The sequence below is a fragment of the Chiloscyllium plagiosum genome, unplaced genomic scaffold, assembly GCF_037043375.1.
Source record: "Chiloscyllium plagiosum isolate Xiang-an unplaced genomic scaffold, Cpla_swu_hap1 HiC_scaffold_29, whole genome shotgun sequence".
Lineage (NCBI taxonomy): Eukaryota > Metazoa > Chordata > Chondrichthyes > Orectolobiformes > Hemiscylliidae > Chiloscyllium > Chiloscyllium plagiosum.
Window position 1 is genome coordinate 52,345,945 of NW_028270167.1, and position 20,423 is coordinate 52,366,367.

Below are 20,423 nucleotides of genomic sequence, written 5' to 3' on the forward strand. Positions count from 1 at the left end.
ACTTAGTTAACATCAGAGGCATACGTTTCACATGCATTCCCTTATCGGTCTGTAGCTGACAGGGATTCTTTATTATACTGATTCAGACTTTCAATTATTACTGATATTTCAGCCTTCGGCCCTAATTCCTTGAAAGAAAATGCCAATGTGCAGCAAGTTTCAACAAGCAACGGTTTATTATCAGCAAATGAACTTTCATTTTCTTCTGTGAAGACCTCACAGGTTCACCATCTCTGTGACAAATAGGTACGTGTAATCCACCAGCTCCCACTCCACTCTGCTCCCTCACAGGGTCACCGTCTCTGTGATACCCAGGTACGTGTAATCCTCCAGCTCCCAATCCACTCTGCTCCCTCAGAGTGTCACCGTCTCTGTGACTCCCAGTATGTCTAGGCCTCGATCCTCAGTGCTGATTTATTTCCTCACACTTTGGTGCCTCTAACTCCCAGGTGTGAGTGAGCCTCAAACTCCTGCTCAAAATTTCTCCATCACACGGTCGCTCCCTCTGTGACTCCGTGCTGATTTTCAGCCTCCTGCTCTGCTGTTTCGCCACCATCTTCTCAGGGACAACTCCAAATCAATAAAAAAAAAAAGCTAACTCAGCCAACAATGAATGAAGGAAGGAATTTGTAGAAAACTCAACAAGCAGCACTGCGGTCACTCAGGAAGGCGCTTTCAGCAGCCCTTCACAAACCCGGAACCACTATTCCCTGGAAGGACAGGAGCTACAGGTGCACGGGAACACCAGAATTTCCAAGGAGCCCTCCAAGTCACGTTCCATCCTCCCAGCAATGTCTCTGTCCTTTCACCCAAAGGACTGCAATGGGTCAGGAAGACAGCTGACCACCACCTTCACCAGGGAAATACAGATGGGAAGGTAATGATGGCCGAGCAAGTGATGACCACGGTACATCATTGAATTTTAAAAAAGGGAAATTCACAGACTGTTCATGTTCTCTTTGCTTCCTCCATACAACCCACATTCCCAGCTAATTTTGTGTCACCAAATGTGGAACATTTGATTTTGTCCGACCATCAAATCCATTTGAATTTAGTTGCATGTCAAGCACTATTCCATTTTCTTCCACTTAATTTTATATCCGTTAAAGAATTCCCAATCTATGCCAGTACATTCCCTCCAATCCCACGTGTGCCGATATTGCTTATCCACCTCTTCAGTGGGACCTTGTTAAAAGGTTTCTGAAAATCCCAAGAAACCATTCCTCCCTTTTATCTACTCTGCTGTCTACAGCCAGAGAGGAAAACAAAACCAGCAGTGATTATGAAATGACATCTCGCTTTCAGAACAACATGCTGGCACTGTCAAAAGACAGAGAGCAGATATAAAGGAGTCAGCCAGTGACAAGTGGAATTCCACAGGGGTAAGCGTTGGGACCACACTGAACATGCTGTACATTAACAGTCTGGCCAAAGGATGTGAGGGGATACGGGAAACAGATTTCCCAGAAAGATCCCAGAGATGAAATGCGTGTCACATGAGGAGCAGTTGGAGATTCTGGGTCTACACTCGATGACGTTTAGGCAGCGGTGGCAGATTCTGATTCAAACGTACAGAATACTGAGGGACCTGGATAGGGTGGGCATGGGGAAGATGTTTCCATGATTAGGAGAGGCCCAAAGAGAGACCTTCAGAGTGATGGAACGCCCGTTTAGAATGGAGATGTGAAGCAATTTATTCAGCCATAGGGTGATAATCTTGGGAACTCACTGCCTCAGCAGGCTGTGGATGCGAAGTAATTCAGTGTATTAACTCAGAGATAGATAGGTTCTTGTCAGGGGTGCCGTGCTGGAAAAGAACAGCGTGTCAGGCAGCATCCGAGGAGCAGGAGAATCAACATTCCTGGCAAAAGCCCTTCATCAGGAAAGGACTGATGAAGGGCTTTTGCCCAAAACGTTGATTCTCCTTCTCCTCGGATGCTGCCTGACCTGCTGTGCCTTTCCAGCAACACACTCTCAACTCTAATCTCCAGCATCTGCAGCCCTCACTTTTGCCTGATAGATAGGTTCTTAATGAGTAAGGGGATGAAGGGTTACAGTGACTAGGTGAGAGAACCAATTCCACTATCATCGAATAGTGGAATAGACTCGATGGTCGAAGTGGCTGCCTTCTATATCTGATCACAGAAACCCGACAGTGTGGACAACGTTCCATGGCCACCTCTCCTAACCTGCACATCTTTGAACTGTGGGAAGAAACAGGAATAACTGGAGGAAATCCACACAGACACAGGGAGATCTCCACACTGCCAATCGCCCGAGACTGGAATCGAAGCCTGATTCCTGTTGCTGTGAGGCAGCAGTGCTAACCACTGAGCCACCGCGCTGCCTCCACGCCATCGGGATGGGCTTACGTGATGTGCTTATTCATCTGGTTTTGAATTGTGCAGTTATCATTTCTGCCATATCGTTTACCATACATTCAAACACTTTCCTGATTATTACCATCACCTCTTGGTTTCAGATAGACTGGGAAAACTACATTAGAAAGTAACTTGGAAACACTGGTGTATAAATCTCAGAGCAGTAGTTTACAGGGTCAGCAGGTTATAGAAAGGGCAAATGGAATACTGGGATTGACTCCAAAGGCAATGGAGAATAACAATAGGGAAGGCTTGTAATAACAAGAGAGGGTTCCAGTCAGCTCACAATGAAAATACTGTGAACAGGTTTGTTCCCCGATCTAGAGGGAAATGTTCTTGCATTGGAGGCAGCCAAGAGAAGGTTCAACAGACTGTCCCTCAAAATGGAGGGATATTGATGAGAAAAGCTGGAGAAGGTTGAATTTGAACTCATGAGAATTTAGAAAATTAGGCAAATCTACTGATACATCTAAAATTCTTTGGTCTTCTTACAGGATCTGTACTGAGACATTGCTTCCCTGAGAAAGGATCTGTAACCGGAGATAAAGGCGAATGTAGGCACTCGGGAAGTTTACAGAGAAAAGCAGGGTTGTAGAGACTGGAGGATGTTACATAGTTGGGGTGGTTTGAGGTCACTGTTGGTCGTTAGAGATCAGACAGGTTGTTGGGATGAAAACTGTCACAGAGAGGTACAGGGTTATCAGTCCTGAAGGAGTTACAATAATAGGGAGGGTGGTATTTGGAGCTGTAGGGAGGGTTGTAGGGCCTCGGCAATACACTGATAAAGATGTTCGTTGGCTGTGCAGGCGTTTACTGAGTTAGGAAGGTTCAAAGGGGCTGGGTCAGTTCAGAACCAGGGAAAATTGTAAGGATTGGAGGAGCACAGATACTTAGGGTTGTAAAGCTGCAGGAGTTCAGACAGTTATTGAGGGCCGTGAAAACAGATTTGCAGCATTCCCATCCATTACACACAGATGTGGAATGCTGTTATGGAGGAGATTACAGAAATCGAGAGGGTTGTAGATGTTGGAAGATATTACAAAGACAGTTACAAAGCTGTAGTATTTGAGGAGGTTACAGCGACAGGATGCATTGAGGGAGTGGAAGTTGCTTCAGGTATTAAACATGCTGCAAGGGATCAATAACCTTACATAGATCAGGAGCATTGGAAGGTCTGGAGAAAAAGAACGAGAATTGCACGGATTGAAGAATATCACAGAGATGGGGAGTAACATGAGTATGAGGAGTTATAACATATTATGAGCTGTATTCAATGGAGGCAGGGAAGTTACAGGGAGATCCGAAGGGACTACAGGTGATCAAAAGGATAGTGAGGCTTCTCAGTGCAGGATGGGGCAGTTTACGCAGACAGGGAGTATTTTATGGAATGGTGCTATTTACAGAGACTAAGAGATTTATATAGAATTGAAGCACTAACAGAGATACGGAAGGCTGCAGTGGATGATATCAGATGCTGAGGTTCTGGAGGTTGCATCAATGGGAAGGCTGGAGAGTGTGGAAGAGCTTACAGACATTGGAACAGCAATAAGCCCTGGTGATACTTCCACAGATAGAGAGCATTGCACAAACTGGAGGAGGTTCCTGCGGTAGGGAGGGTTGTAGGGTAGGGTGATGTTTACACAGACGGGAGGGGTAAGAACTGGCGAAGGTGATGGAGTTGAGTAGATGGATGGAGATACTGGAAGAGCATACTTTGACAGGGTGGGTATATATATATATGGAGAGAGAGAGAGAGAGAGAGAGAGACAGTTACAGATACAGGGAGATTTTTGGGACAGAAATACGGAACGCAAAGGGAGAGTTGCCAAGTCAGACAAAGAGAGAGTGTTTGAGGTGCTGGAGGGAGATGAGAAGCAAACAGAGATGTGGATTGTTGCTGTGGCTGGAGAAGTACTCTGAGTACAGAGAGACTTTCAGGGCCTGGAGCAGGTTTTTGAGACAATGGTCTCCACAGTCTGTGAGGACTGGAGTACGCCTGACAGATAGGGAATGATATAGCTGCTGGAGTAGTTATAGAGTAGGCTTGCTAGATGGGGAGTAATATCACTGGTGCAGTTACAGAGTTGGGGAGACAGGGTGTGATATCGCTATTGAAGCAGTTACAGAGTAGCTTTGGCCGATAGGGAGTGATAGAGCTGCTGGAGCAGTTACAGAGTGAGCCTGACAGATGGCTAGTGATTTAGCGGCCAGAGCAGTTACACAGTAGACTTGACATATGGGGATTGACATAGCTACTGGAGAAGATACAGAGTAGGGTTGACAGATGGGGAGTGATATCACTGCAGGAGCAGTTACACAGTTGGCCTGACAGCTGGGGAGTGACATAGCTACTGGAGCAGGTGACAGATGTAAGGAGGGCTCTGGATGCTAGCGTAGATTGCAGAGACATGGTGTACGGATGAACGTCAGAGGTTCATACCGACAGCAAGGTCTGTGGTTACATGAGAAAGTAACAGAAACAGTGAAGGTTTCAGTGTTGGAAGTGGATTCAGTGTGTGGGTTAACGATGCAGAGGTAGACGCCGCCATAGTGATGGGAGGAGCACACAAACGGAGGGATGCTATAGCATATGATATCCCAGAGATAGGGGGTATTCCAGCGGATAAAGGAAGTTACAAAGATAGGTGGGGTTATCGGGTTGCTGGAGGAATCGGTTTGGGAGGATTGGAGAGGCTGGAAGAGATTGGATAGATGGGGAGTGTTCCATGGTCTGAGAAAATTCCAGTGATTGATGATTGCGTAGTTTACATAGATAGTGGGGTCAGTGGGGACTGACAGTGATACAGAGCCAGGGAGTGCTACACAGAAACATAGGAAAGAAGGGCAGTTGTAGGCCATTCTGCCCCACCAGGAGAAGGTCAGCTCTGCAGATGCTGGAGATCAGAATGAAGGGTGCGTTGCTGCCAGACCCACTGTGCTTTTCCGGCATCCGAGGATCAGGAACATAGACATTTTGGGCCAGAACCCTTCATCACGAATGAGTAGTAAGGAAAGGATGGTGTACAGAGATAGGGAGGAACTAGAAGAGTTTACTGCGATAGTGAGGTTTGTGGTGATGTTTTTTGCGATTGGATGAAGTCAGTAATACAGAGTGGTGTAGATACTGGATGGTTCTTCAGACTGAAGGAGGTTAGAGAAAGTGAGAACTGTAGGGACTGACTTGGATACAGCAACAAAGAGGATGTTTCATATACATCAATGGTTTTAGTGACCTCGTGGTTACAGAGATAGGAAGGCTGGTAGTGACGACAGGGGTAGAGTTATGGAGCAGTGTCGTGATGGGAGAATGTCACAGCGATAGAGGAGATTGCAGACATTGGGAGGGTTATTGTGGCTTCAGGACACTGTACACAGGGAGGGCTGCCGGGATGGGAGCAGGTTACACAGGCAGGAAAGGCCGTAGGGATTGGAGGAGTTTATAAAGACAGAGAGGTCTGTAAGGATGGTCCTGTGGTGGTGTAGGATGGGAGGCAGGAATGTTATAGAGATTGAAGGTTTCAGTGATATCATGTGCTGTAGGGGCTGGAGGAGGGTACGCAGAGGGTCGAGGCTGGAGGATGTTACAGAGACAGGGTGGATTGGAGGTATTGTGCAAGATGGCAGAAAGAGACATTATTGTAATGATGGGAGGAGGAGATTCCTGAGATTTGGCATGTCATCCAGTCTGGAGCATTTTACAGTCACCGGGAGATAGTCAGCATTGAAGTAGGTTTTAAATTTGCAGAGGGATTGCAGGGAGGGGGTGAGGTTACAGAGATAGGAACTGTTCTCAGAGTTAGAAGCATTAAAGGCACTAGCTCAGATGAGTTGGACTGAAGGGTCTGTTTCCATGCTATATGACTCTATGGTGCGACAATAGAGAATGTTGGAGGGTAAATAGAGAACATAAAGATCCCAGGCTTCAATAGCACCTTCTCGTGGTCGGCCTGCTTTCCCCTCCATTGTCCTGATGCTCACTAAGACAGCATAGGCCTGGATTGATAACTGTGACACTCCTGATGCTGTCTCAGACAGGCTCAGTACAGCAGAGCTGAAAGTAATCCTCTCACAAAGGATGGGGATTGAGCCTGGGAGTTTTATGCTCTGTGTTCACCGTTCAGCACTGTATCTCCATCATGACTTGAGGGCCGATGTTTCGAGCTATTTAAATGCTCTCTGCTCTGTTCCCTGTGAATGATCTTACCTCACTGCAGGATTTATTGAGGATTCCAGATCTCCTTGCCCTTTGTCTCTCTGGTTGACCTACCATCTTCAATGTGGTGATGGATGAGACAGCCAACAGTTGGGAAGTCTATTGGGTCAGGAGCTTCCTGAGTATCTACAGGAGAGAGAGAATTAGACAGAATGAGAAATTAGACTGATGCAGTGAGGGTTACACAGGGAGAATGGTACTGACTGCCACAGAGATCTGGAAAATCCGCGACTTCACCACTGGTCTGTGCTGCTGCGTCTCTCTGGAGTGGAGAATTCTGTTGGCTCAGGATCTGGAGTAGCTGCAAGAGTGAGAGATATTGACAGAGGCAGCAATTAGACCCACACAGTGAGGGATACCAAATGGAGAGATACTGAGTGATGTCACCAGAGTGCAGGAATGATTTCAGGATCCAGCAATGGGCATGATGAAAGATTTTTGATTCGTGGTACAGTAGGATCAGTCACAAAGGCGTGAGAGAGAACGCATTTGGCCTCAGATGATGCAGCTGAATCAGCCTGAATGCAGATTCTGGGTAACACGTGTCAAAACCATAAGCAGGAGAATGTTTTTCAGGCTGCCTGACAACATTTCATTGCTCAACACCGTTACACATTCAAATGAATTCCTGTTTAATGCAAAGGCACTGTGATAATTTTGGGAGACTTCAGTCTTTGTCAAAAGTGATATTTTCCAAACTCATTTTGGAATGCTTTTGTCAGTATATCTTTCAATAACACATTGTGTAAATGGCCAGGGATGTGACTATCTCAGATCGACCGTTAGATGGTGATGCTGAGTGAAGGAGTAATGTCACACTGAGATATCCTCTGGGAAATTGTAGTGTAGTGGAATTCAGTGAGATGATGGATTCTTAAAGTGACCATAAAGCACACCCTGCAATCACAACCAAAGCCATTGACATGTGTTTGAGAGGAGAACTGACCAAGGTAAACAGGGGAAACAGTGAAGTGTTTGGCTGGTAATGGACAGTGGAAAACATTTACAGTCATAGAGAGGTACAGCACAGAAACAGAGCCTTCGGTCCAACTCATCCACGCCACCTACATATCCTAACATAATCTCGTCTTATTTGCCAGCACTTGGCCCAAATCTCTCCCAATCCTTCCTAGACCCATCCAGATGCCTTTTAAATGCAATAATTATACCAGCCTCCACCACTTCCTCTAGCAGTTCATTCCATACACACACCACCCTCTGCCTGTAAAAGCTGTCTCTTAGGTTCCTTTTATATCTTTCCCCTCTCATCCTGAACCTAGGCTGTCCGGTTCTGGACTCCACTACCTCAGGGAAAAGACCTTTTCTGTTAAACCTATCCATACCTCTCTTATAAACCTCTGTATGGTCTCCCCTCAGCCTCAAATAGCCCCAGCCCATTCAACCTCTCCCTGTAGCTCAAATCTTCCAATCCTGGCAACATCCCTGTAAATCTTTTTCTGAACGCTTTCTATTTACACAACATCCTTCCGATAGGGAGGAGACAAGAATTGCATGCAATATTCCAAAAGTGGTTTATCCAATGTCCTGTACAGCCAGAACATGACCTCCCAACTCCTCTACTCAATGCTTTAATCAGTAAACGCAAGCATACTAATCACCTTCTTCACTATCCTATCTACCTGCAACTCCACTTTCAAGGAGCTATGAACCTGCATTCCAAAGATCATTTGTTCAGCAACACTCCCTAGAAATATACCATTAAGTGTGTAAGCCCTGCTGAGATTTGCTTTCCCAAAATGCAGCACTTCACATTTATCTGAATTAAACTCCATCTGCCACACCTCAGCCCATTGGCCCATTTGGTCCACATCCCGTTGTAATCTGAGGTAACTTTCTTCACTATCCGCAACACCTCCAATTTTGGTGTCATCTGCAAACTTACTGACTACACCTTCTATATTCACATCAAAATCATTTATATAAATAACAAAAATAATGGATCCACCACCGATCTTGTGCCATTCCACTGGTCACAGGCATCCAGTCTGAAAAACAACCCTCCACCACCACCCTCTGTCTTCTAGCTCTGAGCCAGTTCTGTATCCAAATGGCGGGTTTTCCCTGTATTTCATGATATTTAACCTTGCTCACCAACCTCCCATGTGGAAACTTTTCGAACACCTTATTGAAGTCCATATCACTCACATGGACCGCTCTGCCCTCGTCAATCCTTTTTGTTATTTCTTCAAAAGCCTCAAACAATTTCTTGAGACATGATTTCCCACGCACAAAGCAATGCTGACTATCCCTAATTACACACTGCCTTTCCAAATACATGGAAATCCTGTCCCTCATGATTCCCTCCTTCAACGTGCCCACCACTGACGTCAGGCGAACCGGTCTGTAGTTCCCTGGTTTTTCCTTACCATCTTGCTTAAACAGTGGCACCACATTAGCCAACCTCCAGTCTTCTGGCACCTCATCTGTGACTATCAATGATAAAACTATTTCAGCATGGGGCACAGCAATCACTTACCTAGCTTCCTATAGAGTTCTAGGGTACACCTGAACAGGTCCTGGCAAGGTCCTACGAAGTGTTCCTGAATCAAGAGACCGTGGAGTGCAGGTTCATATCGCTTTGAAAGTAGAGTCGCAGGTAGATAGGATAGTGAAGAAGGCATTTGATAAGCATTCCTATATTGGTCAGAGTACTGAGTACAGGAGGTGGAAGGTTGGCTGTCCTGGACATTGGTTAGGCCACTGTTGGAATATTGCATGCAATTCTGGTCACCTTCCTATCGGAAAGATGTTGTGAAAGATTTACAAGGATGTTGCCAGGGATGGAGGATTTGAGCTACAGGCAGAGGCTGAAAAGATTGGGGCTGGTTTCCCTGGATCGTCGGAGGTTAAGCGGTGACCTTATAGAGTTTAGCAAAATTATGAGGGGCATGGACAGGATAAATAGACAAAGTCTTTTCCCAAGGGTCGGGGCGTCCAGAACTAGAGAGTATGGTTTTAGGGTGAGAGAGGAAAGATATAAAAGAGACCTACGGGGCAACTGTTTCACACAGAGGGTGGTACGGGCATGGAATGAGCTGCCAGAAGAAGTGGTGGAGGCTGGTACAATTGCAACATTTAAGAGGCATTTGGATGGGTATATGGATAGGAAGGGTTTGGAGGGATAAGGGCCGGGTGCTGGCAGGTGGGACTAGATTCGGTAGGGATATCTGGTTGGCATAGACGTGTTGGACCGAATGGTCTTTTTCCAGGCTGCACATCTCTATGATTCTATGACCTGATAAGGTCTTGGAGACTTATCCACCTTTATGTGTTTTAAGACATCCAGTACAACCTCCTCTGTAATATGGACATCTTGCAAGTTGACACCATCTATGTCCCTACATTCTACATCTTCCATGTCCTCCTCACAGTAAACACTGATGTAAACACTTGTTTAGTATCTCCCCATCTTCTGCAGCTCCACATGCAGGTTGCCTTGCTGATTTTCAAGGGGCCAGATTCTCTCCCTAGTTACCATTTTGTCCTGTAGGTTTTTATAAAAACCCTTGGGATTCTCCTTAGCAATATTTGTCCAAGCTATCTCGTGCCCCCTTTTCACCCTCCTGATTTCCCACTGTAGTACACACCTACTGCCTTTATACTCTTCTCAGGATTCACACTCTCTCCTGAGATATGTTTACTTCTTTTTCTTCACTGAAACCTCAATTTCTCTCCATATCCTGTATTCCGTACATCTATCAGCTTTTCATTCCACCCTAACAGGAATACTGTACACTGTCTCTGGACTGCCATTATCATTTTTAAAGGCTTCCCAATTTCCAGTGATAAACGTTTCATTCTCTCTAAAAGGAAACTCCCCAATTCCTGCATCTCGCAAAACCGCCGCTTGACAATAATGACAAAATAAAGAACTGTCCAAAGGAAGGCATCGATGAGGTGAGCTCTGGACAGGAACATAGATCTGGAGGTTACCACATGCACGGAGAGTGCTTTCTACCAGAGCAGCACCAGGTCAGTATCAGGTACAAAGACAGAATGGGCAAAGAGATTCACATCTGATCTCACATCTCCCAGCCTGGGAACCTGAAGCTGTGCACAGCCATTCTGGAGAGTTATACAGATATCAGGAGTATTGCTGTGGCAAATAGAGGTTTCAGTAAGTTTGTGGGAAGATCCTAATAAAGGAGGTTACAGAGGTAAGGAGGATTGTCGGGACTTGCAGAGGTTTCCCAGTTTACGAGTGTTGGAGGGATTGAAACAAGTTACCAAGATAGGGAGGGTTTAAGATTGAACGGTTCTGCAGAAAACCTTTACAGGGAGAAATGAAGGATTGTTGACAGTGTGGAGGAACAGAAGAATCTTGGGGTCCACGACCCTTGATACATTGGTACTCAAACGGATAGCCTTGTTCAGAAGGCATGTGATGTGTTGGCTTTCATTAGCAGGGGGATTGAATTTAAGAGCTAAGAGGTTATGCTGCAGCTTTATCGAGCCCTGGTTAGACAACACTTGGTTTATTGTGTTCAATTCTGGTTGTCTCATTATCAGAAAGATGTGGAAGCTTTAGAGAAGGTGCAGAGGAGATTTATCAGGATGCTGCCTGGACTGGAGGGGAGATCTTACGAAGAATATTTGAGGGAGTTAGGGCTTTTCTCATTGGAATGAAAAAGGATGAGAGGTGATTTCACAGAGGTGAATGAGATGATTTGAGGCTTAGATAGAGAGGGTAAACACATACTTTTCCCATTGCAAAAATGGAAATGATGAGGTGGCATAAGTTGAAGGTGATTGGAGGAAGGTTTATAGGAGATGTCAGGGGTGGGTTCTTTACACATCGTGTAGCGGGTGCGTGGAATGCACTGTCGACAGTGGTAGCAGAGTCCAATACACTAGGGACATTTAAGCAATTCTTAGATAGGCAAATGGATGATAGTGAAATGAAGGGTCTGTAGGATAAAAGGTCAGCACAACATTGAGGCCAAAGGGCCTGGGCTGTGCTGCACTGTTCTACGTTCTAAATAGGGAGGGTTACAATGGCACAAAGAGGTTTCAGAAAGGTGGAGAGGATGGGATCTGAATGAAGAGACACAAATAGGAAGGTGTGCTCGGATTGTCGAGGGTAACAGACACAGCATTGATCTGATCTGGAGCAGACGACCCAGACTGGGAGGTGTGTGTGGACTGGAGGTAGTTTCACAGGGAGGGAGGACAATAGAGCCACAAGAGGTTACAGAGATATAGGGCCTGCAGGAGTTCATGGAGATGGGGAGGTTGGGAGGGGTGAAGCAGTTTACAGGCACATGGATGTTGGTAGGATGGGATGGTTGGAGACAGTTTCACAGATAAGGAAGTTTAAACCTCCTGCAGTTTAGTCAAAGTGGGAAGGTTTGTAGGGGAGGGTGACATTTACACAGATAGAGGTGTAAGAGCTGGAGAAGGTTATAGAGATGAGTAGATGGATGGAGAGACTAACGGAGCTTGCATTGACAGGGTGGGAGATAGCCATGGGAGGATGTTACACAGATAGTGAGTCTTTTCGGAACTGGATCAGGAGAGTAACAGGCATTGGAGTGAGTTCTACAGATCCTGACTGCAGCAGGGACCTGACAGGATTGCAGAGTCTCCACAGATTGATCGTGTCTTTCGGACTGGAAAATGATATGGATAGATTAAACCCAATGTATGCTGTTTTCTTTTTCCTGAACAGAGCCTCAATATCCCTCAGCAGACAGGGATCCCTAAACCTGCCAGCTTTTCCCTTCACTCTAACAGTGATATACTGGCCCTGGATTCTTGAGATCACACTTTTAAAAGCCTCCCATTTGCCAGTCACTCCTTTTCCTTCACACAGACTCACCCGATCAGTGGTAATCATGATGTGGAGAATCCGGTATTGGACTGGGGAGGGCAAAGTTAAAAATCACACAACAACAGCTTACAGTCCAACAGGTTTATTTGGAGACACTAGGTTTCAGAGCGCTGCTTCATCAGGTGGTTGTGGTGCACAGTCATACGGCACACAATTTATAACAACAGGATAGCAGTGTCATGGAATGTAATATCAAACACATTTCGTTTCTGCCTTTCATCTTTTCGGAACCTGCGCTTCGAAAGCCAGTGCATTGAAATAAACCTATTGGACTATAACCTGGTGTTCTGTGAATTTCAATTCACCGAATCCTGCCTAATCGCCCCAAACCTGCCCTGCTCCAGTTTCATCTGGGGACCTGTCTGATCCTTTTCCATAACTCTGTTCTAACGAAGACAGTTGTGGTCACTGGACCCGAAGTGCTCTCTGACTGACACTTCAGTCACTTTCCAGACCTCGTTTTCTGAGGGGAGGTCCATTGCTGCTCCCGCCTGAGTAGAGTTAGGCCTTGTTAGAGTTACATCTTGGTTTAGGAAAATTTCTTGGACACATTTGACAAATTGCACTCCGTACGGGCCTTTTACTCTGTGAGTAGCCCAGTGGAAGGGGAAGTTAACATCTCCAACCAATACTACATTATTATTTCTATAGGTACCTGCACTCTCTCTACACATCTGCTCCTCTAGTATCCGCTGGCTCTTTGGGAATCTGGAACACTGTCTCAACAGAATCCATCCCTTTTTTGTTTCTAACTTCTAACCATATGACCTCATGTGATGATCCCTGAAGAGTATTCCTTCTAAGCACTGTTGTTCTGCCCTCCCTTATCAAAAGTGCAACTCTCCCATCTCACTCACTCTGTCAGACCTGCAGCTTCTGTATCATGGAACAGTAAGCTGCCATCATGCCCTTCTCTCAGCCATGTTTCTGTTATGGCTATAATATTCCAGTCCCCAAAGCCAATCCATACTCTGAGATCGTCTGCCTTACCAGTCAAGCTCGTGTGTTGAAATAAATGCACGTTAAACAAGTCGTCTTTTCCCTCCCTTCACTGTGTCCCAGGATATCCAGAATAGGAAACTTGTTCTCGATGGCTGATGTACTTTTCCCCTGACTGGTCGATGGTACCTCTCTTACTCAGAGTCCCTGCCAATCTAGTTTAAAACCTCCCCAGGTAACACTAACAAATCTCCCTCGCAGTGCCCCTCTGTTTTAAGTCAAACCTGTTCCCCCTTGTACAGGTCACCTCTACCCCAGAACAAATCTCAACGATCTAAACATTACTCCATCCCCCAGCTCCTCAGCCAATCATCTATCTAGCCTATCTTTCTATTTCAGTCCTCAACGTGGCAGGTGGCACTAGGAATAATCTGTAGATCACTTCCATGGAGGTCGTCCTTTCAAACCTCTCACCTAACTTGTGATACTCATTTCACAGGACCCCATCCCATTGTCTACCACTGTCATGTGGATTGATGTGCACAATGACCAATGGCTAATAACCTCCCCCCCCCCCCCCCCGCCCTTCAGAATGTTCAGTAACCGCCAGAGACATTCTTGACCCTGGTACCCTGAAGGCAGCACACTATCCTGGGATGTCTTCTGCAGCCAAAGAATCTCCTGTCTGCCCCCCTCACAACTGAGTCTCCTATCAGCATTACGATCATTACAGAGGATCTGGCAAACGGACTGGGAGGACTATCTGCAGTTGGGTCTATATTTGGAAAGTGGGAGTATGTTAAAGTGATACAGTGAGAATTCAGGGCCAGTGTGTTCCTGACGAGGGATTGGTAAAGGCAGAAATTCCAGCGAATACTGATCAAGCAATATCGTGAGATTGATAAAGAAAATATAGAGTAATAAAACCAGGCGAAGCCATCTAAAAGTTTAGGGACTGCAAGGGGGTCTTTAGAAATGATGGGAAAACAATGGCCATAAAATATCCTTGTCAGGTACAATAAAGGAAAAGCCACAAGGTACTTTATCAGTATAGTTAGAATAAGAGGATTACTGGGGAAAGAGTGAGGCCTGGTAGAAACCAAAGGGACAATCCGTGCATGGAGCCAGAGGAAGTAGGTGAGGTTTTCAATTAATACTTCCAATCGCTATTCACACAGGAGAACGACATTGTCGCCGGGGAGTTCAGTTGGGATGGTGAGGCTCTAGAACATATTAAGATCCATAAAGGCGAGATATTAAATGTTTTCACAGGCATAAAGCTAGAGAAATCCCCAGTGCCCAATAAAATGTATCCTAGGCTGCTTTGGAAGGTAAGGGCGGAGATTGTTGGGGCCCTGATGGATATATTTAATACTTTGCTGGCCACAGGTGAAGTGTCAAATGACTGGAGGATATCTAATGTGGGTCCTTTGTTCAAGAATGGCAGCAGGGGTGGCGAGAGGGGAAGGACGCGTGGTGGTGGGTTTTGATTGCATGAAACATCACAGCAATACTTAGAGAGGACATTCCTGTGGGATCACCCACTGTGTTGGAGGAACTGTGAAATATGAATGGGTCATCACTTTGATACGAGTGTACTGACCCTGAAAAATCCATGGCAGACTGAGGAACAAATATGTCGGGAGATCTCAAATATCAATCATAATAATAAGACTGTTATGGTAGGGGCTTTTAAACTTTCCAAATCTAGATTGGCATTGCCACTATTCAATGTTAGGAACAGAGAAATTTCGTAATTGCGTTCCAGAAAACTCCCAAACAGTATGTAAATGACCCAACTAGAGAAAGGTGCAAAACCAGTCCTCCCGTTGGGAAACAAGGTAGGGAAAGGGACTGAGGTGTTAGTGGGAACGCATTTTGCTAAAGTGACCACAGTCCTATTAGTTTTGAAAATAGTGATGGAAAAGGACAGGCCTGGACCACAAGTTCAAGTTATAAAGTGGGGCCAGCCAATTTTGGTCGTATCAGCCAGGAACTTTCAAAAGGTGATTGGGGAGTCTATTTGCAGGGAAAGGGAAGCCTGGCAAGTGAGAATATTTTAAAAGTGAGATAAATTGAGTGATCAACGCCAGTATGTTCCTGTTTGTGTGCAGGTCAATGCTGACAGCGTTCGGAAACACTGGCTGTCTATTGAGGGTCTGGTCAAGGAAAAGGGGCCACATGTCATGTATAGCCAGCTGGATCAAGGGAATCCCTGAGGATATACAGGGGCTGTAGGAGTATACTTTGGGTGGAAATCAGGAATTCAGAAAGGGAACATGAAATAACTTTGACAGAGAAGGAGAAGGAGAATCCAAAAGTGATTGTATAAATATATTAAGAGCAAAAGAGTAATTCGAGACGAAATAGGGGCTCTTAAAGATCAATAAGGCTATCAATGTGTGGAACTGTAGAATATGCCTAAGACCCTAAACACATTTTGCACTCAATAACTTACTGTGGACAAAGACTGGGCAACTTGGGGAACAAGAGTAATTCGTAAGACCACAATTGGAGTATTCTGCAATTCCAGTCTCCCTGCTATAGGAATGATGTTATGAAACTTGAAAAGGCTCAGAAAATATTTACAAGATGTTGCCAGGGTTGTTGCTGAATAAGTTGGGGTTATTTTCCCTGGAGCATCAGAGACTGAGGTGTGACCCTACAAAGGTTTATATAAACATGAGGGGCATGGATTGGGTAAACATTCAAGGTCTTTTCCCAGGGGTTGGGAAAACGAGAGGGCATAGGTTTGAGGTTAGAGGAGAAAGGTTTAAAAGGGACTGAAGGGACAGCGTTTTCATGCATAAGGTGATGTGGGTATGGAACAAGCGGAGGGAGAAAGTAACAGAGACTGATACTATGACAACATTTAAAAGATATCTGGATGGGTATATGAATAGTCAGAGTTTAGCGGTATATGGGTCAAATGCTGATTAATGGGATGGATTTGTTTAGGTCTTCTGGTCAGCCTAGACGAGTTGGGGACTGAAGGGTCTGTTTCCTTGATGTACTTCTCTACGACTTGAAAAGATGCATGTTATAGAAGAGATGGTGCTGGTGGTTTTAAAACACAAAGGTATGGAAGGCCCCAGGACCTGATTAAGTATATCACGGGACATTGTGGAATGCTAGGGAAGAAATTGTGGAGCCCCGAGCGAAAGTATTTGTACTATTGACAACCATGTGTGATTGGCTGGAAGGCTGGAGGTTGGAATCATGGACAGTGAAGGAGGTTTTTTAAGATTACAAAGTGATCTTGATGAAATGGGTGAATGGGCTGAAAAACTGCAGTTGGAATTCAATCTGAATAAATGCGAGGTAATGCATTTGGTAATACAAACATGGGTACAGCTTATACAATTAATGTTCGGGCCTCGGTTAGTGTTTTAGAGCAGAGGTACCTCCGGGTTTAAGTACATAATTCTTGAAGCTTGCATCACAGAGTGGATAAGGCAGTGCTTGCCATGCCTGACTATTGCTCAATCCATTGAGTGGAGGGTTTGGGACGTCATGTTGAGGTTGTACAGACACTGGTGAGGACTATTCTGCAATACTCCATCCAGTTCTGGTCACCCAGTTATAGGAAGGATATAATTAAGCTGCAGGGGGTTCAGAAGAGATTTACCAGGATGTTGGAAGGCTTGAGTTTTGAAAAATGGCTGGATAGGCTGAGTCTTTTTTCACTGGAACCTGGAGAATGAGAGATGACCTTATGGAAAGTTATGAAAAAGATGAGGGATATAGATAGAGTTAATGGCCGTTGCCTTTTCCCAGAATGGGGGAGTCTCAAGAAAAGGGGACACATTTTTAAGGCTAGAGGATAGAGATGTTCAAAACAAAAGGATATAAGAGGCAAATTGTTATGCAGAGGGTGGTTTGAGCGTGGAATGAACTTCCTGAGGAAGGGGTGGATGTAGATACAGTTACAACGTTTAAAAAAAATTGGATAAGTACATGAATAGGGAAGGTTTGGAGGGACATGGGCCAGCAACAGGCAGCTGGGACGAGTTTACTGTGAGATTATGGTTTGTTTCAACTGAAGAGTCAGTTTCTAAGCTGTACGACTATGACAAGAATATAGTTTTGTTCATTATTTCAGAAAGGTCGTGATGGAAAGCCATGGAACTAAAGACCAATCAGCCCGATGTCAGTGGGGGGTAAGTTGTGGAAGTGATTCTGCCAGATAGGAATCACATGCATTTAAAAAGGCAAGGATTGATGAAAGCTAGTCAGCACGGCTTTGTGCAGACAAAGTCAGGTCTCACGAACGTGATTGTTGTTAAAGTGGTGACCGTACATTGTCTACACTAACGTCAACAGGGTCTTTGTCAGGATTTAACATGATATACTGGTTCATAAGGTTAGATCACATGGGATCAGGGAGAGCTAGCCGTCTGTACACAAAATTGGCTTGACAGTAGGAGACAGAGGGTGATGGGAGAGGATTGTTGTTCAGACTGGAGGCCTGTAACCAGCGGTGTGCCATAAGGATGGGGGCTGTGTCCACTAATGTGCATCATCTACATAACCGATTTGGTTGAGAATATGGGAGTCATTTTTCCTAAGTTTATAGATGACAAAATTAATTTTGTAGTGAATATGGTTATCAAAGGGGATCTTGACCAACTGGGCCAGTAGACCAAGGAATGAAAGATGGAGTTTAAAATCAGGTGTTGGATCTTGTTAAGACAAACCAGGGAGAATGATCACGGTTAATGGTAGAGCCCTGGGCAGTGTTGTCGAACAGAGAGAGACCAAGGGGTGCAGTTAACACTATTCCTTGGAAGTGGTATCACAGGTGGACAGGGTGGGGAAAGCGGCATTTTGCACATTTACCTTTATGGATCAGAGAATTGAGTACATAAATTGTAGATATTTGTAACATTGTCCTCAATATTTCCCTTGGGCCGAGGAGGCTACGGGTTGATCTTATAAAGTTTTGTAAAACCATGCGGTCCATAAGGAATGTGAATAGCCAATGATACGTGAGCCAAAAGGAGAGGCATAAACGTGAGGTGAGATAGCACAGGGGGAGCTGAGGGGCAACATTATCCACAGAGGAAGGTGCATAGATGGAAAGGAATGCCAGTGGCACATGGGAGAAACAAGAACAATTACAAAATGGAAAAGACATTTCGGCAGGTACATGGAGAGGAGAAGGTTTGAAGGGATATGTTTCAGATGCAGGCAAATGAGTCTCGTTCAGTTTGGGAAACCTGGTCAGCATGGACTAGTCAGACTGATGGTTCTGTTTCCGTGCTGTATGACTCTGTATCAAGTCATTGGAGGAGGAGACGCACCGAGGTAAGGCATGTTGTAGACATTGAAGCAAGTTACAGCAATAGGGATGGTAGTCTGGAATTCAGTCTGTTTCAAATATGGGGAGGGACTATAGGGAAGGGAGGAGGTTACAGGGATGGGAACTAATGTAGGAGTTACAAATTATTGAACAGATAGGTCCATCAGACATGCCATAGATAGAGTGTTGGAGAGGGAACACAGAAAAGAAAGATCTCAGGCAGCATTCCCACCCTCTTGTGGGAGGCCTGCTTTCCCCTCTGTTGTACGGATACTCACTAAGGCAGCACAGGCCTGGATTGATAACTCTGAATTCCAAATGCTATCTCAGTGCAACGTAAGTTAAAGTAGGGGCAGTGATTGAGCCTGGGGTGTGTCTGTACTGTTCTCCCCCTCCAGCATTGTAACTATGTCATGTCTTGTTAGCTGATGTTTGCAGCCCTCCCATTGCTCCCTGCTCTGTGCACTGTGAGTGATCTTACCTCACTGCAGGATTTATTGAAGGCTCCAGGTCTCCCTATCCTTTGTCTTTCTGGCTGACCAACCATCTTCAATGAGACACCCAGCAGCTGGGAAGTCTACTGAGTCAGGAACTTCCTAAGCGCCTACAGGAGACAGAGAAACAGACAGAATGGGAAATTAGACTGATGCAGTGAGGGTTACACATGGAGAATGGCCCTGAGTCCCACAGAGATCTGGAAAATCCCAGTCTCCATCCCTGGCTGTGCTGCCTCGTCTCTCTGGAGTGGAGAGTTATGTTGTCTCAGAATCTGGAGTAGCTGCAAGAGCTCTGTGCCTCCGCTTTTCAATACCTCATCAGGGAGACCGTCTGCTCCAGCAGCCTTGTTGGTCTTGAGCTGGCGGACAGCCTTCTCTACTTCGTGTGGGGCTGGGCATTGCTGAGCCCGTGGTGTGTAGCATGCTGTGGCATATGGTCAAGGACACTCAGATCGATGACAGAGCCCTGGTTGAGGAAGTATCTAAGTACTCCCCCCGCATTGTTTAATGCTGTCTTTGTTTTTGATCAGAGTGACTCCATCCTTGGCCAGCAGTGGGATGGGGCCTGGGGGGTTTGGGTGATAAGGTGGAATTCAAATGGATAATGAAGTTCCACAATGACCACTCCAAGTACACCCAACAGTTTGAAATTAAAACAAAGCAAACTACATGGGTATGAGGGGAGAACTGCCCAAGGTTAACAGGGGAAACAGACTTAAATGTATGCCTCTAAATTAACAGCAAGAAAATAATCAACAAAAGGACACTCCCTTTGCACAGACAAAACTTCAGCTAGAAATACCAATCAGCGACTGCCTCGGGTCTTTAAGGATCATAATGGAATAAAACAGGCTTCGACGACTGTCAATAAAAGTTAACAATTCTGAAGGCAGAGTGTCTCAGAAGCTGACAAAAGAGCGATCAAAATGTTGACGCAGGTGTTAAAGGGAGAGCAAGGGCTATCCCAGTAAGAGGAGTGTTGTAGGAAGCGGAAACATCGCTGGTCTTGAATGAGATGATAAGGGAGACTTGAACGTACTAGATGTGCTGACAGATACATGAAGTGTGATAAGGGCCTCAACAACAATAAAAAGCTGATATGGATTGTTGTGGCAGGAGGAGTTCACAGAGTGAGGGAGGGCAATATGTGCTGGAGTTGGTTCAAGAGATATGGAGGGTTATGAGACAGGGAAAGAATTACAAATATAGAGCAAGTTGTGGGACTCAAACCAGTTTATCG

The 20,423-nt window shown here is 45.4% G+C and overlaps 1 long non-coding RNA gene across 1 annotated transcript; it reads right to left on the reverse strand.

Annotated features, from left to right (window-relative positions):
- Positions 1-379: 379 nt before the first annotated feature.
- On the reverse strand, positions 380-19,292 carry LOC148142304 (uncharacterized). The gene is made up of 3 exons (XR_015752062.1): positions 19,168-19,292; positions 6,586-6,720; positions 380-570 (listed from the first exon to the last, which is right to left on the reverse strand). It is a non-coding gene; the product is annotated as an uncharacterized LOC148142304 (long non-coding RNA).
- Positions 19,293-20,423: the final 1,131 nt, after the last annotated feature.